This window comes from Schistocerca nitens, chromosome 8, assembly GCF_023898315.1.
Source record: "Schistocerca nitens isolate TAMUIC-IGC-003100 chromosome 8, iqSchNite1.1, whole genome shotgun sequence".
Taxonomy (NCBI): Eukaryota; Metazoa; Arthropoda; class Insecta; order Orthoptera; family Acrididae; genus Schistocerca; species Schistocerca nitens.
The window spans coordinates 223,966,832-223,986,150 of NC_064621.1; the positions used below are offsets into that span (position 1 = coordinate 223,966,832).

Consider the following 19,319-nt stretch of genomic DNA (forward strand, 5'->3'; position numbering starts at 1 on the left):
GGTTTCCCCCCCTCTGCATCAGACCATCCCCTCCTCTGGTTTTAGTTTATGCATCCCAACCTGGGAGGTTTATGTCCCACGCACTGGCGTAAAACTTTACATACAATTTAAATTTGTGGAGCCGAACAATGAAAGTTTTTAATACAGTCTCGCTATTAATACTATTAATATTTTTGCTTATTAATTTTGAAAAAGTGTTATGTAGTAGTTAACCATTTCAAAACATTTATAACTAAATATCATTCTCATGTTGTCAGTGTTGCTTTTGTCTAAGGTGCGTCATCCGCTTACTTGCGAGCTTGCGAGGGAAGTAGTGTGGCAGTGGCAGTCATACCGCAGCAGTCGTACCGCAGAGTTGGGCGAGCTGGGGGCTGAAATTCCCACCCCGGGCCCTGACACAGGGTGGTGACCGGCCTGGTACCTGCGCGAACATTTACCGTTAGGCCACCTTTTGGCAACGGTATGGCGCGGACTAACGCGCCTGGGACGAAAGCATAAAGTAGTGCGAAGTGAGCAACGGTACCTACCAGACGGGATCGGACAGTCTGACTTCGCTAGCCGTGAACCACGTGGGTGGAGCTTAACACAGGCTCCCCAGCATCGCGTACTCCAAATTAATTGGTGCCGTTCATTGCTTGCCTCGCGTCCGCCAAACACACGGCGATCTTCAGACGTTCCCGCTTCATTAGTGAGTTGAGTGCGTCCGGGCCTGTAAGAACTACGGAATTTCAGGATGTCATTCAAACAAAGCAAAATTTCTGGTTTCCTTAAGAGCAGTGCATTACCTGATACGTGTACAAATTCTGACAGTCAGGATACTAACAGTGGTGCTAAAAGAGTTAAAATAGACAGTGAATGTAAAAAAGAACACGGCAATGATGGTGCTAATACAGGAAAGAGACAATCTCCGGTGACTGAAAACTGTGACACGTCTCAAGGTAGGAATGGGAGTAACAGTACTCTTGAGATTATAGTAGAAAATTGTGTTGCCCTATCACGTTTTCAAAACTGGCAAAAGACTAAGCCGTGGCTGTCCGTAAATGACGAAAGCTTAGTAATATGCACAGCGTGTTCACAAGTTCGTGAACTTAAGGTGGAAAGCAGTGAACGTTTGGGTATCGATAACGCGTTTTTACCTGGTGTTTCTGCTAATAACACTAAAAAGCTAAATGATAAAATCGGGGATCATGCAAAGTGCAAATCACCCATGAAGTGCGTAGAAATCATGAGTATAAAAGAAAAGAAAAGTTTAGAAAAATGCGTGAGTGAAAGTCAAAAGTTGTGGGGAAAGCAGCACCAAGAAAAAGTAATCGCAACTGCTTCGTTGTTCAGATCTGCATATGTAATAGCTAAACAGAAATTATCATTCAAATCGTATCGTGCAGTAATCGAACTACAAAAGCTCAACGGTTTATCAGTCGGTAATATGCTCCATTCTGACCATGCATGCCGAAATATCATTATGTTTGTAGTAGAAGAAATGAAAAAGAATCTTGCTCACTTCCTTGTAGAATGAGGTACAAACTTTAGTATCATGATGGACGAAAGTACAACGGTTTCCAATAAAACTTGTTTAATAATATATTTACGTTTGTCCTTTGAGGGAGTTGCTTGCAATTATTTTTTTGACATTGTTGAATTAGAAAGTGGGACAGGAGAATGCATTTTCAGCACACTGTTAGCAGCTGTTGAAAAGTATGGCATTACAAATGATGTACTAAAAAACCACCTTGTAGGTATCGCAACAGATGGTGCCTCAACAATGCTTGCACCTTACAAAGGCGTAGCCGCTCTACTGCGTAGTCATTTACATGACGATATAACTGTCGTTCATTGTATGAACCACAAAATGGAATTAGCTGTCCACGATGTTATGAATGATGTAGCAGATGTATACCATATACAGGTTTTTTTTAGATTCCTTATATTGTGCGTTTTCTCGAAGTCCCAAAAATCAGAGACTACTACAAAGTGTTTCACAAGAATTATCCTTGCAGCTATTAAAACTAGGCCGTATTTTTCGCTTACGTTGGGTTGCTTCCTCATTTAATGCTTTTAGAGCTCTTCTTGAAAGTCACAGTTCTCTTGTCTATTTTTTTGAAAAACTGAGACATGATGGTTCCCGATCAACTCAGGAGAGATCTAAATTTGAAGGTTTACTAAAACATCTCACAAAGTGCATACTTGTAATGGAATTAGTTATGCTCTATGAGGCCCTAGAAGATCTGCAAGTATTATCATTCTTATGCAGAACAGAAATTCTTCAGTCCTTAAAGCAAAACAGGAAATTGACGTGGCTATAAGAACTCTTCAAACACTGAAAACAAATGACTCGCCACGAATTAGGATGATAGTACAAGAGTTGGAGGAAAAGCGCACATTCAAAGGGGGTTTAATTAAAGAACCATCTTGTGATGAATATAACACATTTCGGAAGAAATTTTTTCAGTCTTTGGTAGACAATATGAAAAACCACTTTGAGGGCCTCAATTTCTATTTGATGTAGCCGTAATTAATTCAGATACATGGCCTTCAGATGATTAGGAACGTGTGTTTTATGGTGACATGTCAATTTCTCGCTTGTGTAATAAGGTGGATTTTAAATTACGTGAAAGCACGTGTGCGTCACTAGTTAAAGATTTTAGAATCTATAAAGAAAATCCTCAACATATGCCCAATTCTGTGAAGGAACTTGTGAAAGCAGTCGAAGTTATACCTATATCTACGGCTGAATGTGAACGCTGATTTAGTGTCATGAATTTGAGACTGACTGATCAGAGAAAAATCACTTACAAATTACGACACTTTCAAATCTACTTTTCATTTCAATAAATGGACCTCCACTGCATTGCTTCGATGCAGAAAAAGTTGCAGCAAGGTGGATCAAGTCTCTGCGCCATAGCGCCCTTGACAAACCAACAGGGAAACCCTCGAATCTTCAGGAGCAGTCTCATTCATCTCTGAAACAACAAGTTTACTGTTACCAGTCACCGTTTTATTTTTTCCACGACGCGTTTCGAAGGTTTAAACCTCCATCATCGGGTGGGTTTACATAAGTTAGTATTACATATGTGTGTATGTTGTGTTACGATTTTGGAGGAACTTGTGGCACTGCCTCCAGTGGTCACAAGTTTCCTTTTTCTGTCGTAACACTTCACATGTATACTGCCACATTTGTTTACAAGTGGTTCTTGTAGCAAAGAGACCCTTTGGCTCTGAGCACTATGGGACTTAACATGTATGGTCATCAGTCCCCTAGAACTTAGAACTACTTAAACCTAACTAACCTAAGGACAGCACACAACACCCAGTCATCACGAGGCAGAGAAAATCCCTGACCCCGCCGGGAGTCGAACCCGGGAACCCGGGCGTGGGAAGCGAGAACGCTACCGCACCACCACGAGATGCGGACAAGAGACCCTTTCCATCATATCTAGTGTACTGTTCCATCTAGTGGCAACGTCCGTCTTCAGTTTTAGAGGCTTTTGTCCAAGGCCGTTTCTACCACTACATGGCCGCCTAGGGCAGCAAAATTTTAGGGGCGCCAAATGGTGGAAGAAACTAATTTAAAATCAAACAGTGAAAAAATTGAGCAAATGAGGAGAAAAAATGGAAAAGAGAAAAAAATTAAAAAACTGATTTGTTTTCAAAAAGCATACAGAACAATTACTTAATAAGTCATTACTTACTTTGACGAAAGTAAACACACTTCCTCTACCTACCTCAAATGCAAAGCAGCTATTATTGTGTACGAACGGAAACCGCTCAGATACTGTGCCAACGGGGCAGCTAACAGAAGTTGTAGAACTGTCAACAGAAAATGCAAACAAGGCCTCTTTTATTTATATAAGCGCAAGGAAGTGGATGCTGAAATAGATGAGATTTACTCCTCATTCTAAAAATACTCAATCAAAGCTCTGAAGCCAGCATCATCAGTCACAGAAAACGGTTAATTACCATATTAAAAACTAACACAGTAATTTTTTTTTCTCTTTCAACACTTGTTTTTTGATGACTGTGGCAGGTGTGGTTGTTGTTTAGGCTGAGGTTTTAATGAAGGAACTTTAGATCTTGATGAAGACGGAACTGGCATTTCAGAAGAAAATTCTCAGACTTTTTGCGATCTGGTAGGCTCTAGCAGATCTGGTGAAACTGTAACTATGTTGTCATATGATCAGATCTTTTTAATTTGATATAAAACCACCTTTCACAGAGTATAAGGTATGGCAAAGATCGCTGATAACTTCGGTAAAAAAAAGTTCTTTTCATGTCCATTGTAACTTGCGCCGAAAAGAGCAATACAGAACCGTTAAACAATCCTTCCTACCAGATTAAAACTGTGTGCCGGACCGAGGCTCGAACTCGGGACCTTTGCCTTCCGCAGGTAAGTGCTCTACCAACTGAGCTACCCAAGCACGACTCACAACCCGTCCTCATTTTGGAAACATCCCCTAGGCTGTGGCTAAGCCATGTCTCCGCAGTATCCATACTTTCAGGAGTGCTAGTTCTGCAAGGGTCGCAGGAGAGCTTCTGTTAAGTTTGGAAGGTAGGAGACGAGGTACTGGCGGAAGTAAAGCTGTGAGGACGGGTCGTGAGTCGAGCTTGGGTAGTTCAGTTCGTAGAGCGCTTGAGTTCGTGTCTCGGTACGGCACACAGTTTTAATCTGCCAGGAAGTTTCATATCAGCGCACACTGCGCTGCAGAGTGAAAATTTCATTCTGGAATCGTCCTAATTGACACAAGGTGCATAGGTCCGGAAAAGGGTTCAGAATGCTAAGTATTGTTCTCGCATTGTATCTTGGAGGCTCAGCCCGAAGTTCGCTCATGGAATGTCAGACCCAATCGGAATATTTCGCGAAGACTGTAGCGTTTTTACCATTGCCGCCAGTACTACCGATCGTAGTTTCAGCACTACATTTTCGAACTGCGGGACTGTTGTGCTGTGTTTTGTGATATTAAAAATTAAAATAATATCAACATGAGTGAAAATTTATCACATTTGGAGATGACAACTTTTATATACTTCTTTGTACAACTTTTTTCTACTAGACGAGATAAAAAAAAACAAATAACCATTAAACTGAAATATTTGCAGGTAAAAAATAACAAAATTCGCGTGTTTGCATTAAAGACGGACCTGTAGGTTGTCGAGGGTTAATTTGCAAACACAGACCAAGAAGTAAGATCTAAAATATAACAAATAATAACCATCTAAATCATAGAGCTACGCATTTAAAATTCGTCAAGAAAATATATATAAATTACTCACCTCACAGTAAACATTAATACAATATATCTCAATTTCAAAAACAGTGTTTTGTAATGAAACTAAATTTATACAACAAACTTTGTACAGCACAAACCATATTCTCTAAGTAGCAACTACTGCGCCGATGCAGTGTGCGATTTGCAGGGGGGGATGGGGGATGATTTCCCCCCCTCTGCATCAGACCATCCCCTCCACTGGCTTCAGTTTATGCATCCCAACCTGGGATGTTTATTTCCCACTCACTGGAGTAAAACTCATATAATTTAAATTTGTGGAGCCGAACACTGAAAGTTTTTAGTACAGTCTTACTATTAATATGTTTGCTTATTAATTTTGAAAAAGTGTTATGTAGTAGTTAAGCATTTCAAAACATTTAGAACTAAAGCATCATTCTCATGTTGTCTTTGTTACTTTCGTCTAAGGTGCGTGATCCGTTTACTTGCGAGCTTGCGAGGGAAGTAGTGTGGCAGTCATACCGCAGCAGTCGTACCGCAGAGTTGGGTGAGCTGGGGGCTGAAATTCCCACCCCGGGCCCTGACACAGGGTTGTGACAGGCCCGGTACCTGTGCGAACATTTACTGTTAAGCCACCTTTTGGCAACGGTATGGCGCGGACTAACGCGCCTGGGACGAAAGCACACATTACTAAATAACGCACCATCGTGTGCTTCTAGTTCCTAGGATACTATTTCGTGGACCTTCTTTAAATACTCTTCTCTTCCACCATCGTTTTCTTTTCCTTTGGTTTTCATTTCCGTTGTTAGCTGCATGTGCTAGTACCAAGTAGGCCGCCGCTGCGATACTTTATCATCCTTTATAATGCAAGACCGACACACGTGTGGCACAAATTCTGTTGCTTTGGTACAAATTAACCTGCCGCATGCAACATACGACGCAAGATGTTGCCTGTTGTAGCATGCTACAAGGCGACGCACGCCACATTTCCTAAGCATGCCACAATGTTGCAAGACGTCGCCCCAGCGTAAACGAGGCTTTAGAGCCAGGTCTGTATTGTCTGTATTGTACGTGTGGCACAAATTCTGTTGCTTTGGTATAAATTAACCTGCCGCATGCAACATACGACGCAAGATGTTGCCTGTTGTAGCATGCTACAAGGCGACGCACGCCACATTTCCTAAGCATGCCACAATGTTGCAAGACGTCGCCCCAGCGCAAACGAGGCTTTAGAGCCAGGTCTGTATTGTATGGTGGATGTGATGTGTTGCGTATGAAACTAAAACCTGCAATCAGATCCAAACGTCGTGGAAAACTGTGAAGAGGTGTCATCCTGCAGCAAGATAACGCTCGCCCACATTCTGCCAAACGGACAGCCGACGCAATAAAGGAGCTGAGATTCGAGGTGCTGGAATATCCAACATACAGTACAGACCTGGATCCAAGTGATTTTCACATGTTTGGACCCTTAACGGAAGCACTACAGGGAATAATATTTGAAAGTGATGAAGACGTCATTGCTGCGGTGCAAAATTGGTTACACATGCAACCGAAAAACGTATTTTCTGATGAAATAAAAAAAATTAAAAAAAAACTCGTAAAACGTCGGGAAAACTGCATTGAAGTCCAGTGAGGTTACGTAGCAAAATAACGCATGTTTCAGTTTTCTATCATCAGAGTAAGTACAGTTTTTCACAAATGTGCCTTTACTTTTTGAATTCCCGTCGTATACCTGTATGTAGATGATTTTGTAAATAAGCTTTACCTATAATGTACTTATAAAGATGTAACAAGGGATGGCTTTTCTGATAGTGCATATGGGTGAATAGTGAGTTTCGGCATTAACATCTATTTATAAATAACTGTTTAACCATGGGTAACGCCACGGTCCAAGCTAGTAACATATGTAATTATACTAACCCCCTAAGACATCCCCCCCCCCCCCCCCACTGGTAAAAGCACAAATCGCGCACTGCGCCGATGCGAGCGCATCCTTAAATCTTCCGAAAACAGCCGAGCACAACCGAGCGGGCCGAGCCGAATGGTAACGAGATCCATCCGGGCTGCCGAACTGAATGACGTAATACATTTCGTGCTCTTACGATTCGTACCGCATTCGCCGTTGCCTCTTTTGCAATATACGCATGCCTCGTATGGATGCAGTTGCAGAGGTCGTATCAATAGATGCGAGTAACGAAATACATTTATAACGATTCGGTACTTCGATTCAGCCGAAGTATTTGTTACTCAGTACCGAATACATACGGTTTGCTACATTTCTAGTCGGCAGTCAGTAGACGACTGCCGAATGAAGCCCCTTTTACGCGATAGACTTTCTTGTCTCAATTGACTACTTCAGAGAAGTGACTCCTACTGCAGCGTCCCTTGCATTTTATTTCTGTACTGAGTCTTGTCTGCTTCAAGTGGTCATTTTCGTTTACACGTCAGCGCCAAAATTGCGTGTGTTGTGAGAACTGTCTGCTGAGAATTTTGAGACCTCAACGGTGAAAGTGAGGTTCTGAGAGACTATCCTTTTACGCAAAAATAGGAATATAATAGCAAAATATTGGATCAAGCAATGATAATAGAGTTTATCAATGTCCAGAGCAGAATTCATAGTGGAAATTCCTGTCAGAGGTCGTGTTATAAATTCTTAGTCGTGAGAATTGAAAGAATAAGAAAAGTGTCATCCAAAGATTTAAGAACAAACCGGTATACATTTATATGCTGGAGGAAGTATATACCTGCAAAGTGCAGACAGACGAAACAATACCCAGAACGCAGTAGAAAGCGTCTTTTCGCCCCATCCTTTATAGCATGTTTTCTTGCTAAGCGACAAATAACACCAAAATTATTTTTCTTTGTCAAATAACTCTGATATTTTCACAATTGAAACAACTTTCGTTGAAGCACTTTGTCTATTTACGTTCTTTTTACTGCATAGTGTGGGCTCTTTCCCTGTGATACGTAAATACCTCTTCGGTTTCAAATATTTCGTCTATCTTGTAAAAGAGCAGTATTAGGGAAAAATATCAGGACCTTGTGTAACTTTTCAATATGTTAAGAAAACTAAGCACACAGCATAATAATGGTTCAGGAGACACGAAAGCACAAAACCGATTTATATAATAGGAGCGATTTTAGCAGATGTCGCCAGAGTCCCTTGTTTCTACGCATACGCAGTATGGAGAATACTCGGCAATTTAGAACTCTCTACTCGGCACGATCTATAGATCACTGATCTCATAGACACACTTGTTCGTGGTGGGCTGCTGATTTACTCAGAGGCACAACAGGTGCACGCACTTTCAGAAGTCGATTTTGACCAGAAAGTCGCTCATGTAAACGGGCTTAACGCACAGTCTGATTACATTGCAACAGATGGCTCCCCCATTCCCCGCCACTACTAACAGCTGCCTGCGCAATCTTCAGCCACACGCGAATGTAGATGGCGTGCACTCTAACACGTAGTGCACCAACCGTGACGTTACACAATTGCAACAAGGTTCACGTCCGCCCCGATAGCTCAGTGGTCAGCGTAACGGATTTCAGTCCTACGGGCCCGGGTTCGATTCCGGGCTGGGTCGGGGATTTTTCTCCGCTCAGGGACTGGGTGTTGTGTTGTCTTCATCATCATTTCATCCCCATCCGGCGCGTAGGTCGCCCAGTGTGGCAGCGAATGTAATACGATCTGCACCAAGGCTACCGGACCTTCCCCGTAAGGGGCCTCCCGGCCAATGACGCCATCACAGTTCACGCGTCACGTTCGTGTATATGGGCCGTGTTTCTCATATTTAAATGCCGTAGTTTACTAAACCAATTTTTAGATCCTTGTTGCGGCACCAAATGTAAAGTAAGCAGTTAGTGTTGAAGCTAGCTTACTCCCTTGAGACATAATTTCACCGTTCCACTTTCTTCCACACTCGATTATGATATTGAATTGTCAACTCCAGATTTTTAATTTAAACTCAATATATTTGTTCATCACTATTCTTTAACAGAGAATTAAACACCTAAGTTCCACTCTTTACCTGTTGGAACATGATGATGATGATGATGATGATGATGATGATGATGAAGTGTGGGAAGTCAAAGATCATCTCCAAAGCTATGAATTACCCATAGAGATTTTACAAAAACACAACGTATTTATTATATGCGGAGATCGATACTAGGGGGAAGCTACTTGCAGTGTTTCAGTAGATGATGTATTACCCAATTGTAGCATATGAAAATTTGCGCTGCACCAGAGCTCGAACCCGGATTTCCCGCATACCGCGAGCAGTCACCTTAACCATCTAGGCTATCCGTGCACACTCCCTGGCCCGATCCAAACCTCCATATGTCACTGCCCGTTTCCTTAGATGCTTGTCTTACGTATGTCTCCCTTTAAACTCGCAAAATTACTTGATTACCGACCAGGGAGAACAACAATACCACAAGAAATCGAGACCATTATTATCATGGGTGAATTCCTAAGGGACCAAACTGAAGAGGTCATCGGTCCCTAGACTTACACACTACTTAAACTAACTTGCGTTAAGAACAGCAGAGATACCCATGCCCGAGGGAGGACTCGAACCTCCGACGGGAGGGGACGCGCAGTCAGTGACATTGCGCCTCTAACCGCGCGGCCATGAAATATGATTCGAAATTATTTGTTGATTGAGAATTTGATGACATCAGCAACAGAAGGTATAGATGATGATTTGATGAGGTCCCATACTCCGAGGAGCATAGGGGAGGATGCGGGAGACCAGTACCGCTGTATTTGGCAACGTCCTAGTGGAGGTGGTATGCCATTGCCTTCCTCCGACCGTAATAGTGATGAATGATAATGATGAGGGCAACACAACAACACCCAGTCATCACGAGGCAGGAAAAATTCCTGACCCCGCCGGGAATCGAACCCGGGACCCCGTGAGCGGGAAGCGACAATGCTACCGCAAGACCATAGAAATATTACTCATATTTCAAGAAGATCTGTGCCGGAGTGAGATCCCTACCCGGATGCGATGAACTTCGTATAGAGCGTATGAGAGGTGACCAAGTGTCAGATTAGATTAGATTAGATTAATACTAGTTCCATGGATCATGAATACGATATTTCGTAATGATGTGGAACGAGTCGAATTTTCCAATACATGACATAATTAGGTTAATTTAACAACATACTTAAGTTAATATAACAACTTTATTTTTTTGTGTTTTTTGTTTTTCTTTATTTTTTATTTTTATTTTTTTAATATTTTTTTCTTTTTTTTTCTTAATTTATATCTAAAAATTCCTCTATGGAGTAGAAGGAGTTGTCATTCAGAAATTCTTTTAATTTCTTCTTAAATACTTGTTGGTTATCTGTCAGACTTTTGATACTATTTGGTAAGTGACCAAAGACTTTAGTGCCAGTATAATTCACCCCTTTCTGTGCCAAAGTTAGATTTAATCTTGAATAGTGAAGATCATCCTTTCTCCTAGTATTGTAGTTATGCACACTGCTATTACTTTTGAATTGGGTTTGGTTGTTAATAACAAATTTCATAAGAGAGTATATATACTGAGAAGCTACTGTGAATATCCCTAGATCCTTAAATAAATGTCTGCAGGATGATCTTGGGTGGACTCCAGCTATTATTCTGATTACACGCTTTTGTGCAATAAATACTTTATTCCTCAGTGATGAATTACCCCAAAATATGATGCCATATGAAAGCAATGAGTGAAAATAGGCGTAGTAAGCTAATTTACTAAGATGTTTATCACCAAAATTTGCAATGACCCTTATTGCATAAGTAGCTGAACTCAAACGTTTCAGCAGATCATCAATGTGTTTCTTCCAATTTAATCTCTCATCAATGGACACACCTAAAAATTTGGAATATTCTACCTTAGCTATATGCTTCTGATTAAGGTCTATATTTATTAATGGCGTCATACCATTCACTGTACGGAACTGTATGTACTGTGTCTTATCAAAATTCAGTGAGAGTCCGTTTACAAGGAACCACTTAGTAATTTTCTGAAAGACAGTATTGACAATTTCATCAGTTAATTCTTGTTTGTCTGGTGTGATTACTATACTTGTATCATCAGCAAAGAGAACTAACTTTGCCTCTTCATGAATATAGAATGGCAAGTCATTAATATATAATAAGAACAACAAAGGACCCAAGACTGACCCTTGTGGAACCCCATTCTTGATAGTTCCCCAGTTTGAGGAATGTGCTGATCTTTGCATGTTACGAGAACTACTTATTTCAACTTTCTGCACTCTTCCAGTTAGGTACGAATTAAACCATTTGTGCACTGTCCCACTCATGCCACAATACTTGAGCTTGTCTAGCAGAATTTCATGATTTACACAATCAAAAGCCTTTGAGAGATCACAAAAAATCCCAATGGGTGGTGTTCGGTTATTCAGATCATTCAAAATTTTACTGGTGAAAGCATATATGGCATTTTCTGTTGAAAAACCTTTCTGAAAACCAAACTGACATTTTGTTAGTACTTCATTTTTACAGATATGTGAAGCTACTCTTGAATACATTACTTTCTCAAAAATTTTGGATAAAGCTGTTAGAAGGGAGATTGGACGGTAATTGTTGACATCAGATCTATCCCCCTTTTTATGCAAAGGTATAACAATAGCATATTTCAGTCTATCAGGGAAAATGCCCTGTTCCAGAGAGCTATTACACAGGTGGCTGAGAATCTTACTTATCTGTTGAGAACAAGCTTTTAGTATTTTGCTGGAAATGCCATCAATTCCATGTGAGTTTTTGCTTTTAATCAAGTTTATTATTTTCCTAATTTCAAAGGGAGAAGTGGGTGAGATTTCAATTGTATCAAATTGCATAGGTATGGCCTCTTCCATTAACAGCCTAGCATCTTCTAATGAACACCTGGATCCTACTATATCCACAACATTTAGAAAATGATTATTAAAAATAGCTGGTACAAGTGGCCGTAGCTTTATTCCTTCTGTATGAGCAGTAGGAGGCAGTCCATAGTCGGCAAATGCAGTCTCTACTTTGGTAGACAGAACTGTCCATAAAAGCCGTGCCTTGAATGTAGAATTTATCCGATAACATTTTGCGTCCAATGTTCAAGGGCACCTCCCCTGCTTCCACTAGAAGTGCGTTGGTGGGCGTCGATCGCATGGCTCCAATACAGGTACGAACGAATCTGTATTGACGAGTATCTGGTTTGGTGGACCTTTGGCGCTTTGTGGTACAGTCGACAGCCATAGTCTAGCCTAGATCGAATACTTCCCCAGTGCATGGTGAGTGAACTACTGTGGTGCGCTCCCCATCACACACGCGTTAGTGACTGAATTACATATATGCCTTCTTCACACATGGTAACAGTGCGTCGGATGTGAGGCGCCCAGTTTAACCGAGAGTCAAAAATCATCGTCAGAAATCGAGCGTCAGATTTTATGTGGAAAGTGTACTTTCCACACTTAGTGTGACCATCAATGCGAGCCGATGTCGACTTGTAAAAGGGGACGATTACTGATTTCTCGGCCGAAATCCCCAGAACATTAGTAAATAGCCACTCATCAAAGTCCCCCCGTGAACCATGGACCTTGCCGTTGGTGGGGAGGCTTGCGTGCCTCAGCGATACAGATAGCCGTACCGTAGGTGCAACCACAACGGAAGGGTATCTGTTGAGAGGCCAGACAAACGTGTGGTTCCTGAAGAGGGGCAGCAGCCTGTTCAGTAGTTGCAGGGGCAACAGTCTGGATGATTGACTGATCTGGCCTTGTAACGTTAACCAAACCGGCCTCGCTGTGCTGGTACTGCGAACGGCTGAAAGCAAGGGGAAACTACAGTCGTAATTTTTCCGTCCTCTTGGGTAAAATATTCCGGAGGTAAAATAGTCCCCCATTCGGATCTCCGGGCGGGGACTACTCAAGAGGACGTCGTTATCAGGAGAAAGAAAACTGGCGTTCTACGGATCGGAGCGTGGAATGTCAGATCCCTTAATCGGGCAGGTAGGTTAGAAAATTTAAAAAGGGAAATGGATACGTTAAAGTTAGATATAGTGGGAATTAGTGAAGTTCGGTGGCAGGAGGAACAAGACTTTTGGTCAGGTGAATACAGGGTTATAAATACAAAATCAAATAGGGGTAATGCAGGAGTAGGTTTAATAATGAATAAAAAAAATAGGAGTGCGGGTAAGCTACTACAAACAGCATAGTGAACGCATTATTGTGGCCAAGATAGACACAAAGCCCACGCCTACTACAGTAGTACAAGTTTATATGCCAACTAGCTCTGCAGATGATGAAGAAATAGATGAAATGTATGATGAGATAAAAGAAATTATTCAGGCAGTGAACGGAGACGAAAATTTAATAGTCATGGGTGACTGGAATTCGTCAGTAGGAAAAGGGAGAGAAGGAAACATAGTAGGTGAATATGGATTGGGGGGAAGAAATGAAAGAGGAAGCCGTCTGGTAGAATTTTGCACAGAGCATAACTTAATCATAGCTAACACTTGGTTCAAGAATCATAAAAGAAGGTTGTATACATGGAAGAATCCTGGAGATACTAAAAGGTATCAGATAGATTATATAATGGTAAGACAGAGATTTAGGAACCAGGTCTTAAATTGTAAGACATTTCCAGGGGCAGATGTGGACTCTGACCACAATCTACTGGTTATGAACTGTAGATTAAAACTGAAGAAACTGCAAAAAGGTGCTAATTTAAGCAGATGGCACCTGGATAAACTGACTAAACCAGAGGTTGTAGAGAGTTTCAGGGAGAGCATAAGGGAACAATTGACAGGAATGGGGGAAAGAAATACAGTAGAAGAAGAATGAGTACCTCTGAGGGATGAAGTAGTGAAGGCAGCAGACGATCAAGTAGGTAAAAAGACGAGGGCTAATAGAAATCCTTGGGTAACAGAAGAAATATTGAATTTAATTGATGAAAGGAGAAAATATAAAAATGCAGTAAATGAAGCAGGCAAAAAGGAATAGAAACGTCTCAAAAATGATATCGACAGGAAGTGCAAAATGGCTAAGCGGGGATGGCTAGAAGACAAATGTAAGGATGTAGAGGCTTATCTCACGAGGGGTAAGATAGATACTGCCTACAGGAAAATTAAAGAGACCTTTGAAGAGAAGAGAACCACTTGTATGAATATCCAGAGTTCAGATGGAAACCCAATTCTAAGCAAAGAAGGGAAGGCAGAAAGATGGAAGGAGTATATAGAGGGTTTATACAAGGGCGATGTACTTGAGGACAATATTATGGAAATGGAAGAGGATGTAGATGAAGACGAAATGAGAGATAAGATACTGCGTGAAGAGTTTGACAGAGCACTGAAAGACCTGAGTCGAAACAAGGCCCCGGGAGTAGACAACATTCCATTAGAACTACTGACAGCCTTGGGAGAGCCAGTCATGACAAAACTCTACCATCTGGTGAGCAAGATGTATGAGACAGGCGAAATACCCTCAGACTTCAAGAAGAATATAATAATTCCAATCCCAAAGAAAGCAGGTGTTGACAGATGTGAAAATTACCGAACTATCAGTTTAATAAGTCACAGCTGCAAAATACTAACGCGAATTCTTTACAGACGAATGGAAAAACTAGTAGAAGCCGACCTCGGGGAAGATCAGTTTGGATTCCGTAGAAATGTTGGAACACGTGAGGCAATACTAACCTTACGACTTATCTTAGAAGAAAGATTAAGAAAAGGCAAACCTACGTTTCTAGCATTTGTAGACTTAGAGAAAGTTTTTGACAATGTTAACTGGAATACTCTCTTTCAAATTCTGAAGGTGGCAGGGGTAAAATACAGGGAGCGAAAGGCTATTTACAATTTGTACAGAAACCAGATGGCAGTTATAAGAGTGGAGGGGCATGAAAGGGAAGCAGTGGTTGGGAAGGGAGTGAGACAGGGTTGTAGCCTCTCCCCGATGTTATTCATTCTGTATATTGAGCAAGCAGTGAAGGAAACAAAAGAAAAATTCGGAGTAGGTATTAAAATTCATGGAGAAGAAATAAAAACTTTGAGGTTCGCCGATGACATTGTAATTCTGTCAGAGACAGCAAAAGACTTGGAAGAGCAGTTGAACGGAATGGACAGTGTCTTGAAAGGAGGATATAACATGAACATCAACAAAAGCAAAACGAGGATAATGGAATGTAGTCAAATTATATCGGGTGATGCTGAGGGAATTAGATTAGGAAATGAGACACTTAAAGTAGTAAAGGAGTTTTGCTATTTAGGGAGTAAAATAACTGATGATGGTCGAAGTAGAGAGGATATAAAATGTAGACTGGCAATGGGAAGGAAAGCGTTTCTGAAGAAGAGAAATTTGTTAACATCGAGTATAGATTTAAGTGTCAGGAAGTCGTTTCTGAAAGTATTTGTGTGGAGTGTAGCCATGTATGGAAGTGAAACATGGACGATAAATAGTTTGGACAAGAAGAGAATAGAAGCTTTCGAAATGTGGTGCTACAGAAGAATGCTGAAGATTAGATGGGTAGATCACGTAACTAATGAGGAGGTATTGAATAGAATTGGGGAGAAGAGGAGTTTGTGGCACAACTTGACTAGAAGAAGGGATCGGTTGGTAGGACATGTTTTGAGGCATCAAGGGATCACAAATTTAGCATTGGAGGGCAGCGTGGAGGGTAAAAATCGTAGAGGGAGACCAAGAGATGAATACACTAAGCAGATTCAGACGGATGTAGGTTGCAGTAAGTACTGGGAGATGAAGAAGCTTGCACAGGATAGAGTAGCATGGAGAGCTGCATCAAACCAGTCTCAGGACTGAAGACCACAACAACAACAACACTCATGAATGTATGCAATGGTTGTGATTAACGCCATTCGACCTGAAGATACGAAGCGGCAGTGGAGCAATGGTAGTGAATAATGCCGTTCGGCCTGGAGATATGAAGCGGCAATGGAACAAACACAGACATTGTCTGTGCACTGTAATATTTTTGTGGGGAGAGTGATTATGCGCTCTAGATTATGCGTATGCAGATATACAGGAGGGGGCTCAAAACTAAACCCTGAGGAAAGCCCTGGGAGACAAGAAAAGGTCCGATCGTGTTTCCTTTGTAACGGACGGAGATGATTCTTTGAGCGACCAGGGTACTGATGCCATAAATCATCCGTGGAGGAAACCAGCCAGTTTGTCCAAGAGAACTGGTTTATGAACGTGACAGTATGCTTCATCAACGTCCAGAAAGGCAGCGACCGATGTTTGTTTCATATGAAAGGACCAAATAATATCCATTGCAAGCAAATACAGATTGTCCATAGCCCCTTTGCCTTTTCTGAAGCCGTATTGACTCCGAGGCATCAAATTACGATTTTCAAGCAACCACTCCAATCTCCTTTTAACCATTTGTTCCAGCATTTTGGCAACACACGACGATAATTAGAGGCCACATTTGGATCTTTGCCACTTTTCAGAATGGGACTTATGACTTGTGTCTTCCTTGTTGCTAAGATGTCCTTGTGGATCCAGTACCGATTAAAAATGTATAAGAGCAAATCTTTCGCTTCTGTGGGCAGATCCGCAACCACAGAATAATGAATAAAATCAGTATCAGGACAACTGTGTTCAATGATTTAACAGTCCCGTTGAGTTCTTCTTTGGAGAACCGACGAAGGAAAACATGGTGTCGGTCTTCTTCAACAGGAGACGGATGATTCAAGAATGGGGCCGTGAGAGGAGCAAGTGTATCTATAAATTCCTCTAGCCAGGTAGTGGCAGCAGGAGGGTGGATGGGGGGGGGGGGGGGGGGGAGGGGGGGACGGAAGACAGTCGTCTGGTTCTGAAAGCCTTTGTTTTATACCAGATGCTGGCCATACTGGTTTCATTATTGAAGAACAACAAAATTTTATCCAGCTGTCGTCTTTTCTTTTCGGGAAATGTTAGGTCGCTCATTTGCTTTTCGAACAGACAAGAAGTTGTCCTAAGCGTGATATCGACGATAGGTTTTCGAAGCAAGTCTGCAGTATTCATAGCGTTGATTAAAACTTAACTATTTCGGTTATCCATGCACGCTCCCCATCCCAATTCAAACATATGTTTCACACTGCCCACTTCCTCATATCGTGCCGGCCGGAGTGGCTGAGCGGTTCTAGGCGCTTCAGTCTGGAACCGCGCGACCGCTACGGTCGCAGTTTCGAATCCTGCATCGGGCATGGATGTGTGTGATGTTAGGTTAGTTAGGTTTAAATAGTTCTAAGTTCTTGGGGACTGATGACCTCCGAAGTTAAGTCCCATAGTGCTCAGAGCCATTTGAACCTCATATCGTAGTCTTACGTTCGTCTCCCTTTAAGAACGCAAAATTTCTTGATTCCCACTCACAAGGGGACCGCACGAACTTCCCCTCACGTACGTATTTCATTCATATTGACATGGTGTGTAGGGCACGACTAGGACTTTGTAAGCAAGTGGACGCAACTGTCAACTGTTTTCCAGAAAATCGAGTTCGAAAATTTTAGGCATACTTGTGTACACTTTGTATGGTGACAAATTCGCCGGCAGCCGAGCGAGTACGTGCTTAGTTTCATCAGTGCAAAGTCTGTGGATCGAATCCCGCTGCTAGTAACACTTTTTATGTGAGTTATCTGCACCAATAACCAGTGATTCGATGTGCGTGGTACTCCGCGAAATTGTGTGACGACCGAGAACCGTAAACGAAGTTTGCTTTGCAACGTGCACTTTGAAAAAACGATGCACACGCAAAAATTCGGCGTTCATTACATGTGGTGCATGTTGCAATAATTATGGTTTTTTATGTTCCTACGATCAGTTGCGCATCGTGATTCTTGCACTACTCCGTAGGTTGCACATTACACGTGCCCCAAATGTAGATGCGATAATATAAACAAAATACTGATTTCGTTGATAGTTCTCATGTATCCTTTTTTTCATTTCCAATCTTCTGGCAAAAGTTTACTCCTTTTTTTAGAATAACGATTGAGAAAATCATAAATGAATGATTAAGTATTAATAATTTGCATGGTCGTAAAAAATTTCGGAATGAAAAGAAGAAATACTGCCGACAGTGAGATTCGATTCAGGGACCTCACAGTTATGAAACTAAGCACTCCTGGAACACTGGCGGCCCAACTGCATACAGGGTGTTTCAAAATTACACCGACAAACTTCGACGAGATGCAGAAGGTGTCCTGAGGAACAAAATGAGGATAGCAATCCTTGTCCGGAAACGTCATCCATGAACACTACAGGGTGTCGAAGTTATAGGCGCCGGCGTCTGTATATGTACACTGATTTTACTGCGAAAGCAAAGAGAGCTTCACTCCAAGTTTAAACGCAGCCAAAACCTCTCAGACAAACAGAAGCTAAACGATGTCAAAGTTAGCGTAAGGAGGGCTATGCGTGAAGCGTTCAGTGAATTCGAAAGTAAAGTTCTATGTACCGACTTGACAGAAAATCCTAGGAAGTTCTGGTCTTACGTTAAATCAGTAAGTGGCTCGAAACAGCATATCCAGACACTCCGGGATGATGATGGCATTGAAACAGAGGATGACACGCGTAAAGCTGAAATACTAAACACCATTTTCCAAAGCTGTTTCACAGAGGAAGACCGCACTGCAGTTCCTTCTCTAAATCCTCGCACAAACGAAAAAATGGCTGACATCGAAATAAGTGTCCAAGGAATAGAAAAGCAACTGGAATCACTCAACAGAGGAAAGTCCAATGGACCTGACGGGATACCAATTCGATTCTACACAGAGTACGCGAAAGAACTTGCCCCCCTTCTAACAGCCGTGTACCGCAAGTCTCTAGAGGAACGGAGGGTTCCAAATGATTGGAAAAGAGCACAGGTAGTCCCAGTCTTCAAGAAGGGTCGTCGAGCAGATGCGCAAAACTATAGACCTATATCTCTGACGTCGATCTGTTGTAGAATTTTAGAACATGTTTTTTGCTCGCGTATCATGTCGTTTTTGGAAACCCAGAATCTACTATGTACGAATCAACATGGATTCCGGAAACAGCGATCGTGTGAGACCCAACTCGCTTTATTTGTTCTTGAGACCCAGAAAATATTAGATACAGGCTCCCAGGTAGATGCTATTTTTCTT

At 41.8% G+C, this 19,319-nt stretch overlaps 1 protein-coding gene across 3 annotated transcripts in view; it reads right to left on the reverse strand.

Moving 5' to 3' along the window:
* Positions 1–19,319, reverse strand: part of LOC126199283 (mediator of RNA polymerase II transcription subunit 25-like) — a 371,538-nt gene that overhangs the window by 299,673 nt on the left and 52,546 nt on the right. For 2 of the 3 annotated variants that reach the window (XM_049936094.1, XM_049936097.1), the window contains exon 2: positions 3,723–3,807. The exons of the other annotated variant lie outside the window; for it this stretch is intronic. The gene's annotated coding sequence lies outside the window, so the exon portion shown is untranslated. The remainder of the gene's footprint in view (positions 1–3,722; positions 3,808–19,319) is intronic. 3 annotated transcript variants of the gene reach the window in all.